We start from the raw sequence: 11,312 nt of genomic DNA, 5'->3' as shown, positions 1-11,312 counted from the left end.
TCCGTCCCTAGCCCCTTCACCTTAGCTTAAACAATAAGACAAAACATACTTAACCTTAAGGCCAATGGACGAGCTGTAAAAAAGTTTGGTTAATCTGCATTTTATGCATCTTTCGGGACAGTTGAGTTTATTTATAATTCTCTCTCTCTCTAACATTTGGACTTCACAGGACCATGAATCTGTGAGCGTACCAAATGCAAAGAATTCCATTGAATAAGCCACTAACTTCATAAGTTACAGAAACGATTAATTTAAACAGGGAAGCACTGGTCTTAAAAACGAAGCAAATAGACTTGTGCAGTGATTACAGTGATGACGTTTTTGAGATCTACTTGAAGTGTTTTCAGCATGGCAACCGTCCACACAAAGTTTTCCGTTAACAGCTAAGAGTTCATTAAAATAGGTCCTGAAAACATTGAAGCAGTGAATAGGCATAACCTTTTAGTTCCTTGGCAAGATAGTTTTTGTCCCTTTTGGGCACCATGAAATCTTGCATATGCCTAATGCTGCGTTCACATCGGACACGATGCGATGTTTGGGGGCGGCGCGATTACATGTAAAATCAATGCAGAGACGCGGACAGATGGAAATCTGCTTCGACGGCGTGCATGATGCGGTTGATGCGAATTCCGCGGCGTGATTGAGGCGATCGAAGGGGGCCGCGACCAACGCTCAAGATCAATTTTTTCAACTCGGGCGTGAAATTCACGTGACGCGATCTCGCGGTAGCCAATCAGCGGTGAGGATCTCAGCCTGCCGTCACTGACGTTGAACCAAAACATCAGCCGTTAGCTGTTAGCACTCAGAAACTAGACCAAAGTTAAACAAGTCCAAACCACAGACTGTCTGTGTCATGGAGAATACAGTCGCTGGTTTATTTATGTCTGTAGGCCGTTGTTGTGAGTGTGGACGGTCGGAGCATATACAACGTTAGCTTAGCTGATCTCCATTCAGAAAACACGCATTTTAAAAAGGTGTTTCGCCTGCCGTCTGTCTGCAGACTTGTCAAAGCATTAATTCATGGTTTTTACAAACGAGTATCAGTATGTTGTTACTTCGGCATCATTTAGAAACGTGTATTACAATTAAATCACGGTCAAATATGTTCATTTTTTTTTAGTTTTATCCCCCAAGCCTGCGCGTCTTGTTTGAATGATGCGAGTAAACACAGCTAACAGCCACGGGGAAACTCGAGCGTTTAGAGCGAAGAGAATATTCGCATCGCGTCCGGTGTGAGTCTGTACATGTATATATCTCATTAACTGCTGCAAGGACACAGTGAAGGTTTTAGGATATACGATAACATTTTACTTTTATAAACGATACCAATCGAATATTTAAGTATACTTAAACCACACTGTGGTAATGCGTGCTGTTGAGATTGTACTAATTATTCAGGGTTGAATAAAGTGAACCTTAAGTCCCTGATTTGTCACACATTATCTGTGATCTGTATATTCAGATTTCACCCACTGCAGTAAGGAGAAGGATACACTGAAGGTTTTAGAAATGCAATAACATTTTACTTTTATAAGAGATACCAACTGGACATTTAAGTATATACACTGTTGTAATGCCTACTTTGGAAATTGTACTTCAGGGTTGGATAAAGTTAGCATTATGTGGAAGTATCAGTTACACCCTTCTTACTTTCATGACTCACAAATACATCCATCCTTCAATTTGATCATCTATTTGTTCTTCTCCTGACTGGAGCACAATCGGAAGAGGAAAGACAAACTTTCCTTCATCCTTTCACACTCTCTCACAACTTCCACGAGCGAATGGTAACGTCTGATCTCAGCCCTCGCCCGACTTTCACCATTTGACATCTGACCTTTGACCTCCTAGCCTCCGGTCAGTGCCAAAATCAACACTTCCCCCGATAGAGTGAGGGAACCTTTCCATGGAGAGTCCTTTGATGGATAGCTGCAGGAAACTAACATACAATGAGTCAAAGTAAACATACATTATTCACTCAGCAATCATTTGTAAACATTTAAGAGAAGTGTTGCCACAGATAAGAAGACATAGATTATACTCACTCACCCTCAACCCATGAGGGAAACGTGGTGTAATTATTTTAGACATCTTCGTGGTTCATGTCCTTCACAACATGAGTTTTAATTTCTCCTAATTAGATGACTGCTTGCTGTACATTTTGAGGATGTGATCCCATCAAAATGATCAACTTGTTTCAACACAGCTTCCCTTCAAAAGCCAGCGTCTGGGTCTGACTCTGTCTGTGTGGTTTTTGGTGTGCCGGTCGATACTTGTTGAAAGAATGTCTTCATGGGAATGTTGTTATTGCACTCTGGTGTTTCCTTCCATACAAAAAATATCAGGAAAACAAAGGCCAAAAGAAAGGAAAGTTAACAAGGATGCTCGAACTCTGACCTACAACAACCTGACAGCTAAGAGTCAATGTCAGCGTGACTTTTGGATGGATGTTTTTATAAATTCAGAATGGTAAAACTGTTTTAATGCAAACTTAAATACAACCTAGAAATGCAAAAAATGGACCCTTTGAGATGCAAACTTTATTAAAGAGGCCCTATTCTGCTTTTTGAGATGTCTCTTTCCTGTAGTGTGTCATATAGGTTTCTGTGCATGGAAATGGTCACACCCACACAGTACCCACCTGCCTGACACGACTCCATTGGACTCCTTCATTTACTTCCTGAACATAGTGACATCACTATGTATCCTTCGCGCTGCTATTGGCTAGCGCTCCAACACATTGTAAACAAAATAAAGAGCGTTTTGAACATTTAAGCTCGGAGACAATAGAGGGACAAAATACAAATATGAACATTTGAAGAATAGGCCCCTTTAAAGGTGGGGTAGGTGAGTTTGAGAAACCGGCTCGAGATACACTTGTTGTTATGTTCCACGGAATGCTCTTAACATCCCGATAGCAATGAATATCTGAAGTGCTTTGACAAAAAATACATTAAAACATTTCATCTGTGGAAGCAGTGGCGCTGTAAAAAGCACGACCAATCATCTGAGCCGGCCCGGCTAAAGTAACTGGATGGCCTACCTGCCTGTCAGCCTTCCATCTGTGCACAAACTCATCTCGTGCCCTCATTGGTCATGTGCGCGTTCGTGTGTGTTGGAGGAGGGGCTCTGTAAGGAGATTTTTCCCGGCTGTGTATTTTCAAATTCTAGCGCACTCGAGCTGGTTTCTCCAAAATGACCTACCCACCTTTAAATAAAACAAATAACATGTTTCAAAAGAATTGTTTCACATATTTATTATAATCTTTACGAACTCAACACAAAACAAACTAATTCATTTATTTAAGGTTGATTTAACTGAAGGTTTTGTTTTTTTCTCGAGCCCATTTCTCAGCATGCCTTTGGTGTTTACAAAGTGTCTTACATATGAGGAGCTGGTGTCTGTACATGTGGACAAACCTGCTCTGCATCAGCTGTCAGGGCTGTGATGGTTAACGTTCGCTTCCTCTGGCATAGCTTTCATTCTCGAGAGGTGAAGAAAGTATTTGAAAGCTCTCTGGGATCAAGGCAGGGTTTTGAGGGAGTGATGTAAGGGCTGGATTTGACCTCTGACCTCTGAATAGGCAGAGCAAAAACGAGTTATCTGAGACAATAGAGGGTTTATCCTCGAGGAAAATCTTGGACTTTGCCAGCTTTGATCACTTTGACAGTGTCTTATTGTTCTGATGAAGGTGAGACGTATCAACAGCTTTCTCTTGGCACCGGTTGTGAGCCTAGCAGCCGCTCTTTGTGGTTCGGTAATCGTCAGGACACATTCAGGCTTGATCGGCAGAACTCAGCGTGTCTCTTGTCTACAGTTGTATTGGCTTCATAACTTCCTCAAGGCATCAAGAGAGCTTTACAGACAACAGCGTTAACTATTCATTTAGTAAAAATGCTGTTTCAAAGACGAGATCCATGGGTCCTTCTCATGAAATCTCTTGGCACAAAATGTATTTAGATATTAGATCGGACTTATTTTTCAAGTGTGTTACCAGCATACTTGTCAACNCGCACGCGCACGCACGCACACACGCACACACACACACACACACACACACACACACACAATGATATTAAGCCTGAACTAGAACGTTTCTCACAAAAGTATTGAGTCAGATTAAGTGAAATGTCCTCATCTTTATTTAGTTTGGTTTTTATTGAAGCTGTTTGGCTCTCTTAAGCTTTTATGACAGTTTAAATGAATAATATATATGTTTAATATGTAGAAGCCAGTGGATCATAAGCAAAACCAGAGTGAGTATATCGGTCTATTGGATAACCTATGTTTTAATCAGCTTTTGATAAGCAAACTGTAGCCCGTGGCCCTAGATCTATTTATTCTATTTTTCTGAACTTTCAATTTACACATTACATCCTAAAAGGTTTTAACCCTCCTATTGTCTTCGTTTCCACCCCCCGTTACTTTGGTGTTCGCGTGTTCGCGGTCAAATTTGACCGGTCCTGTTTTAACTATTACATTAACACAAAAACCATTAATCACCACCAAATTTGATTTAACAACCTTTCAAACTGTACATATTGTATCAGACTACTGGTATACATGAAAAACTGCAGTAAATATACAAAGAATAGACACTGAACATGTATTGCGTGTGCCAGGTGTGATCCATGTGGGGGGATGGGCACATAAGAGCGGGAAATGTGTCAAATTGTTCTGTGTGTGTGTGTGTGTGTGTGCCAGCCAGGTGTGATTCAAATGGAGGGATTGGGCACATAAGGGGGGTGGGAAACACATCTAGAGTATTTGTGTGTGTGTGTGTGTGTGTGTGTGTGTGTGTGTGTGTGTGTGTGTGTGTGTGTGTGTGTGTTTTATCTGATCCGGATAGTTACTAATTCCTTTTTCTTTATTTACCGCGAACACCATGGGTGTTACAAAGTTGACGAAATCATCCCAAATTCAATAAAAGTGGTGATCAAAAATTGTATGTTCAAATGTCTACTGTGAAGGATATCATAAAGCCTTAATGCAATCGAATGTAAAACTAAAAAGTTATGATTGATGAAAGTAGTAAATCGGTCAGATTTGACCCGAAGACAACAGTTAGAATGTTCTACTTGTATGTGTGACAACTGAGCTGTATTTTTAAGAAACACTTCACTGTAGTTCAGCAACAATGTGTAGTATCAGTATCTCAACACTAGAGGGTATATGCACCTCCACAGAAGACATTCAGACCCTCCCTCTGCTACTAAAAGAGAGTAAATTAATAAACGTCTTTTAATCTTGTATACCTAGCATCTTTATAGTTGTATTGTCATATGATTTTCTTGGAAAGTGAATTGAATAGTATAAACCAGTATGAAAGGTGCCGTTGATTGAACGATTGATAGACCAAAATGTATATGTTAAAAAATAAACAAACAACACATCTACTTACAAGCCTATCATTTGAGAATAAAAGAGGAGTGTATGCTTTCCGAGAGATTTTGCATATACAGTTTAATTTTTATTTGAAAAAGCTCATGCGCATGGCATGCATAATTATTATTTTTTAATTATTATTTATTGAATTATTGACCAAATAAACCACTAAATCAGAAAATGAATAAAGACAGGCATGTGAAGTTAAAGTTGGACGTGTTACACAGGAAGAAAAATGTCACCACTAGCCTGTTGTCTTTATTACTTAACACGGACTTAAGGAATCACGTTTTTCTATTTCTATTAAAGTTATCAAATCAAATCAAGTTTTATTTATATAGCACATTTTTAAAACGATTTTTGGTCGAGCCAAAGTGCTGTACATATAATAATTACCTTACAGTAAGGACACTATACAGTAAATACAACAGCACAGTTTGTGCAGAATATCAGTATGAGAAAACGACGCTCCAAAGTTATCATGTTAGGCCCCTCTTTTAGGCACTAGCTATTGAAACTTTTAAAGGAGCTCTCCAGAATCTGATCACACATTGGACAAATAACATTATGATGTTGCTTCAAAGTCCTCCCCAGAGTCCCTCAGGACCTCCTCGTCCTCTTTTCACTCTTCATACGACCGTCTGTTGTTCTTGTCATTCTGGCTGATTATTTTTACAAAAATGTTGTGATCCAATATTGCCTTTATTCGAAGTACCTAATCAATCATAAATACAAAACACAACATGCCTCATTGTAAGAGAAATAGCTAGTTATATGAAAAGATGTTTGCAGATAATAAATCCATGCCAATTTCTACTGAGATATTTCAATGTGATCTGCTTGTGTTGTGCGAGTCATGGCTTCAATGTCAGACAATGCAGGTTGAAACTTAACCAAAGCGGCTAACAGTCATATCATATTATGTCTGCTCAAAATCACAGATGGTATTTTCATCACAAAAATGAACACAAGATTCATTTCAGCTCCAGAACAGTCTTTTACTCTTTTCATGACTGGCAAACAGTTAAGCCTTCAAGAGTAGAGAGAGAGGGAGAGAAAAGGAAAGAAATAAAGGGGGATGTCTGGGTAACTTCAATAGCCTCTCTGTGTCCATCTAATATGGAGGGCTAGCATGCTGGGAGTTGGCCCTTTCCATTCAGACAGACCCCAAACTCATAAAGACCTCTTCTATGGCCCCCAACCTGAAACCCACCCACCAAAGCCCTCGCTGGTATAGGCCCCTTCCATGGGAACTTGCAATCTGCAACGTAATCCCACTTTGGCCCCTGGAGAAGCCTTTCCAAACAAACCATGTGAGTCCTAATACCCAGGGCTTCACAAGTGGCTCCTAGCTAGGCCTGAGTTCCACCACCACCAACAACTTGGCCCTCCTTCTCCTTTTTTCCTCATTCTCTCGCTTTTCTTCTTTCCACGGATAGACGACAAAAGAAAGGGATCTCCTTCTAATTGCTTCGAAGATTGAAAAGCTGAGAGGGGTGGTGGGCGGCTACAGGGGGAAATGAGACGAAGGCTCTGGAGGCAGCGGGGGACTGTCAGTCTGGCTTTGCCCGCCCTGGGTGTGCGGTAGCTGGGATAAAGGAGCTGGCAGGACAGCCTCTGCTGCAGAGCGGGGCTGAGTGGATCAGAGCGAGGCGGGTGACTCCCAGGGCCCAGCTTTACAACTCTGGCCAATCGGAGGACTAAGAGAATGTGGACGAGATGAAGCAGCTCTGCTGGAGGCCTTCTTCACTCATGGGAAAGGACGTCTGGTCTTCACAACTGGGATTCAGAAACCATAGGCCGCTGAGAACAGTGTGTTCAAGCCAAGAAGGAGTATATAACAGAGAGAAAGCAGAAACATCGTGTATTGGTTGCCGTCCAAAGCCTTTGCCCCGGATGATGAGTCCAGCCACTATTGATCAGCGGTGTGGTAGATGATGAAGTGTGTGAACACACAGTTGGGGTGGTCCGTGACCTTTAGATCTGTTGCTATGACATGCAGAGTTGCTAATAACACTCATGCACACACACGCACTGACACACACCTTGACCTCTGCCACAAACATTGCCACAAATCCACGCCTCTTTCTCTCGCTCTGCCATCAAAGAGCAGCAGCTCCTCCCAAGATTGGCTGGGACCTTTACTCAGCTGTGAATGGGACAAAAAGGAAAGACGTTGCTTTGGTGATGATACAAATGAAAAGCCAATTGCTTGCCGTTCAATAATAGACAAAAAAGACAACATAAAAATGTAATATGAGGAGAATATAATATAGTTTTAATAGGGTCAGGGTACCTAGTACGTCATGTCTAAGTTCAAAGACAGCGCCCCGCTCATCTGTATGTGTAGTGACATGAGATCCCAAGGATTTTAGCCTTACTGGCTCCAAAAAGTTCCCTCGGTCTCCCCTCTCTGACCTCCTTTCATCCTTCCATCCCTCTGCCTTTCTTCTTTTTAATACAAATCAGCCACTCAATGCCATGCACATGTTTTAGTGTTATTTGAACTCTGTCAGAGAACTTCAAACAGCTTTCAAAGTGAACTGAGTTTTTTCCTTTCTTGCTCTCTATCTTTTTTCTCTTTTTGAAAGAACACAGCCGTGCTTCCAAGTACACCTGATCAGAAGGTCGAGAGATGGGGATTATGATATGCAAATGAGGCTTTGTTATCTGCGTTGACATTCGTTAGAAAGCGGAACAGAGGAGAGGTAACATGAAAAGGTGGCAACTCACCCCCCTCCACTCTTTTTAGCATAACCTCCCCTCTCAAACACATTGGCCTACCTAAGCCCCCTTTTTTCCATTTAGATCAAAAGGTTACACACTACAAAGAAATGCCTGTGTGGAAAAGCAGTACACACATTCACTCCTGTGTACTTTAACACAGTCAACACTATTGATTGGTCAACTGCCCCAAAGGTGTGTGCACATCTGTACAGTTTGTGTTAATGTCTGGATTCGACCGTGTCCTGATGAGGTTGTCGTCTCTTTTGGTGTTTAGGCAGCAACGGAGGTCTTTGCAATTACCAAACACTGTAGAAAGGCTTTCATGTCTCTCCCCCGCTGTGACAGGATAAGGACGAGGACACACAAATGCACACACACACACACACACACACACACACACACACACACACACACACACACACACACACACACACACACACACACACACACACACAAACACGGAGAGAGTGACTCTTCCTCCTTTCAAATGCACACAGAAACACGCATATGGTTGCCCCCCTGTTCAATCTGTATATGGTTCAGTTCAAAGGAGTCCAAGCGAGGTGGCAGTCTGTGATATTTTTCCAGCTATTAGCCTGGCCCACCATCTGCAGTAATCTACTGAGGAGTGGGTTTTATGAACTTCATAAAGGGATGGTTATTAGAGCTTCAGAGTGGAAATGGGCCGTCTGGCCTTTGAGTTTAGCAGCAGGGGTCCCGAGTGCTTTGATGTGAATCATACTGTTAAATAACTTTTGAGAGGTAGAGGGAGCTTCTGAAACTGGAAAGGTTAACCCCCTGTTATGTAAGTGATAATTGACCTAATTTATTTTTTCATTTCATCCCTTTATTTTTTTCTAGTTTTTCTTTTTGTCCATTACACAGCAGTGACAAAGACATTGAGACAGTTATGATGAATGAAAATGTACCCATTACTGTAGACATAACGATATTCCCCTTATCTTAGTTTATTATTTTTAAAATATATAATGTCATTTGGTCCCTCATAGAAAAAAACGTACAACGTGAAAGGTTCATTTAGCAGGTGTCAACTGTATCACATAATCTTCATCAGAACATGCAGCAGTTGTCATGGAAATTGAGGCAGGGACTCAAACAGTCAAGGTGTTTTGGGGTAATGTGACCCCACTAGTAATGGATTGATGAAGTATTGAGGAATTTAGTTTATTTATGTCGGACGGGAGACTTTTGTTGCATCTCTCTCTCCCTCATTTCCCATCATCTCTCTTCAGAGATCCTAGAGTAAACACCTTTAGGAGTAATTATGAGGACCAAATTCTTTAAATTACCCTGAATGACAGCAAATTAATGAGATAAAATAAAATCACCAGCATTCAAAATAGTTTTTCTATATCACCATATTAATAGGCATCTGCACAAGAAGGCCTGTTATTTAAACCTGTATGTAGTCTGTATTTGGCCTATCGCTTACCTTTCATTCAACAGAGAAGTTCATTACTTAGAATAGCATCCATTTACAACTATATGAACACATGTTGATAACCAGCTCAGTGTCCTCTCTAACAAGTATTATATTAAAAATAAATCAGTTTGAAAATTTGTATTAGTGAGAGTTTTTATTTTTGGTTTATTTTGTAATTAATTGCATGCTTCTTTACACAAGTTAACCGTCTTTTATCGATATTTGTATTTCATGGCTGCGTTGAACCTTTATATATACAGTCTATGCGTATTTTCTGTTTCTTGTCAAGAAGATAGGAGCCAATCAGCACTCCTGAGATATAAGTAGGAACCAATGTGTGTCTTTCCAGATGTTTCGCCGGGAGGTAAACAGGTTTTGACTGCACACGTCATACACACGCTTGCTAAGAGTAGCTTAGTACATTTTGGTTTGTGAATGCAAGTCTGTATGTATGATTGAAAAGCTGATAGGAGTTTAATGGACAACAATTCAACTAGAAACAACACCGATTAAGCTTTAAACTGGACACTTTTGTATCGGACTTTTATTCATCAGACAGTCGTCAGATGGTAACCAATGCGTCAATTACGCAGTACAGCAGCATCTCGGTGGTTTAACGCGTTGACTTAGTCTCTCCGTGCAATATACAAGGAGTGTATTATTAATACGATTACAGTGCCAATTGTTTCCCTGCCCATATCTATGTCCATTATCAATAAGAGTGCACTCTTTATTTCGTATATACCAATGACACCATATTAAGAATGTATCATATCACCAGACTCCACCACACCTCCACTAAGGTATAGTTTCCATCCGTTCCTTTCTCAGAGTCTTTGTTAGATCTTTTCTCTATTACCCGTTATTGAGGAATGCACATTGCTTAGTTTAGGTATGTACTCAAAGTTGCCAGAAGGTGGGGCTGCAAATCCATATTCCCAGTTACCAATGTCCTCTCCAATATGACCAGAGCCATGGACCCAGATGGTTTGAATGCCCACTCTTCTATATGGGATGATAGAAATCAAGCTATATTTGAAAATGAAAGGAAAAAAACAAGCTGATTTCTGGTCACAAGCTATTACTTACTTAGATGTGGATACATTTACTCATGAACTTTACTTAAGTATAACTTTGAGGTACTTGTAGGATTCTTTAATTAAGTATTTCCATGTATTGCTTTACTTTATGCTTCTATTCCAACACAATTCAGAGGCAAATATATACATAATATATGCAAACAAATTATTGATCTTGTATTATTGTATTATTATTATTATTATTATTGTGTCTTAAAATACACTTTATTGATCCGTCGGTGGAATTCACAAGCTACCAGGCAGTATGGTAAAACAAGCATGGTCCTCACTTAGCAGCTGCACCATTAAAGCTATCAACACATTGATGCATTATTATTAAAAAACATACGAGGCAATATATTCTGAAATGGGCCAGTTTGCAGATACTACTGGTACTTGAATTATTTGTTGATTCTAAGGTTTAGTACTTTTACAAAAATAACATTTTGAAGGTGGGTTTTATTTTCAACAGAGTATTTCTAAGCTGGTTGGCCATTACAACTTTCACTTTAGTAAAAGCTCTACCTTTAGCCTCTTGAAGTGTCTGCAGCATCACTGTCCACTAGAAGGAACCCTTCACCCCTCACATAGTTCTGCTCTCATGTTGCAACTGAAAATCACAGAAGCATCAATCAACAATTGTATGTCCAGACCAGAATCTGTAATAAATTATATT

The 11,312-nt window shown here is 40.3% G+C and overlaps 2 protein-coding genes across 2 annotated transcripts in view; both read left to right on the top strand.

Moving 5' to 3' along the window:
* Positions 1-11,312, top strand: part of LOC104963762 (forkhead box protein P1-like) — a 924,791-nt gene that overhangs the window by 409,777 nt on the left and 503,702 nt on the right. The window lies entirely within an intron of this gene.
* LOC104963749 (mitochondrial import receptor subunit TOM40 homolog) overlaps positions 1-11,312 on the top strand; it is a 666,013-nt gene that overhangs the window by 220,566 nt on the left and 434,135 nt on the right. The gene's annotated exons all lie outside the window — the stretch shown is intronic.

This window comes from Notothenia coriiceps, unplaced genomic scaffold (genome assembly GCF_000735185.1).
Source record: "Notothenia coriiceps isolate Sejong01 unplaced genomic scaffold, NC01 NC01_scaffold00036400, whole genome shotgun sequence".
NCBI classification, from domain to species: domain Eukaryota; kingdom Metazoa; phylum Chordata; class Actinopteri; order Perciformes; family Nototheniidae; genus Notothenia; species Notothenia coriiceps.
This window is presented reverse-complemented; position numbering and strand designations above follow the sequence as displayed.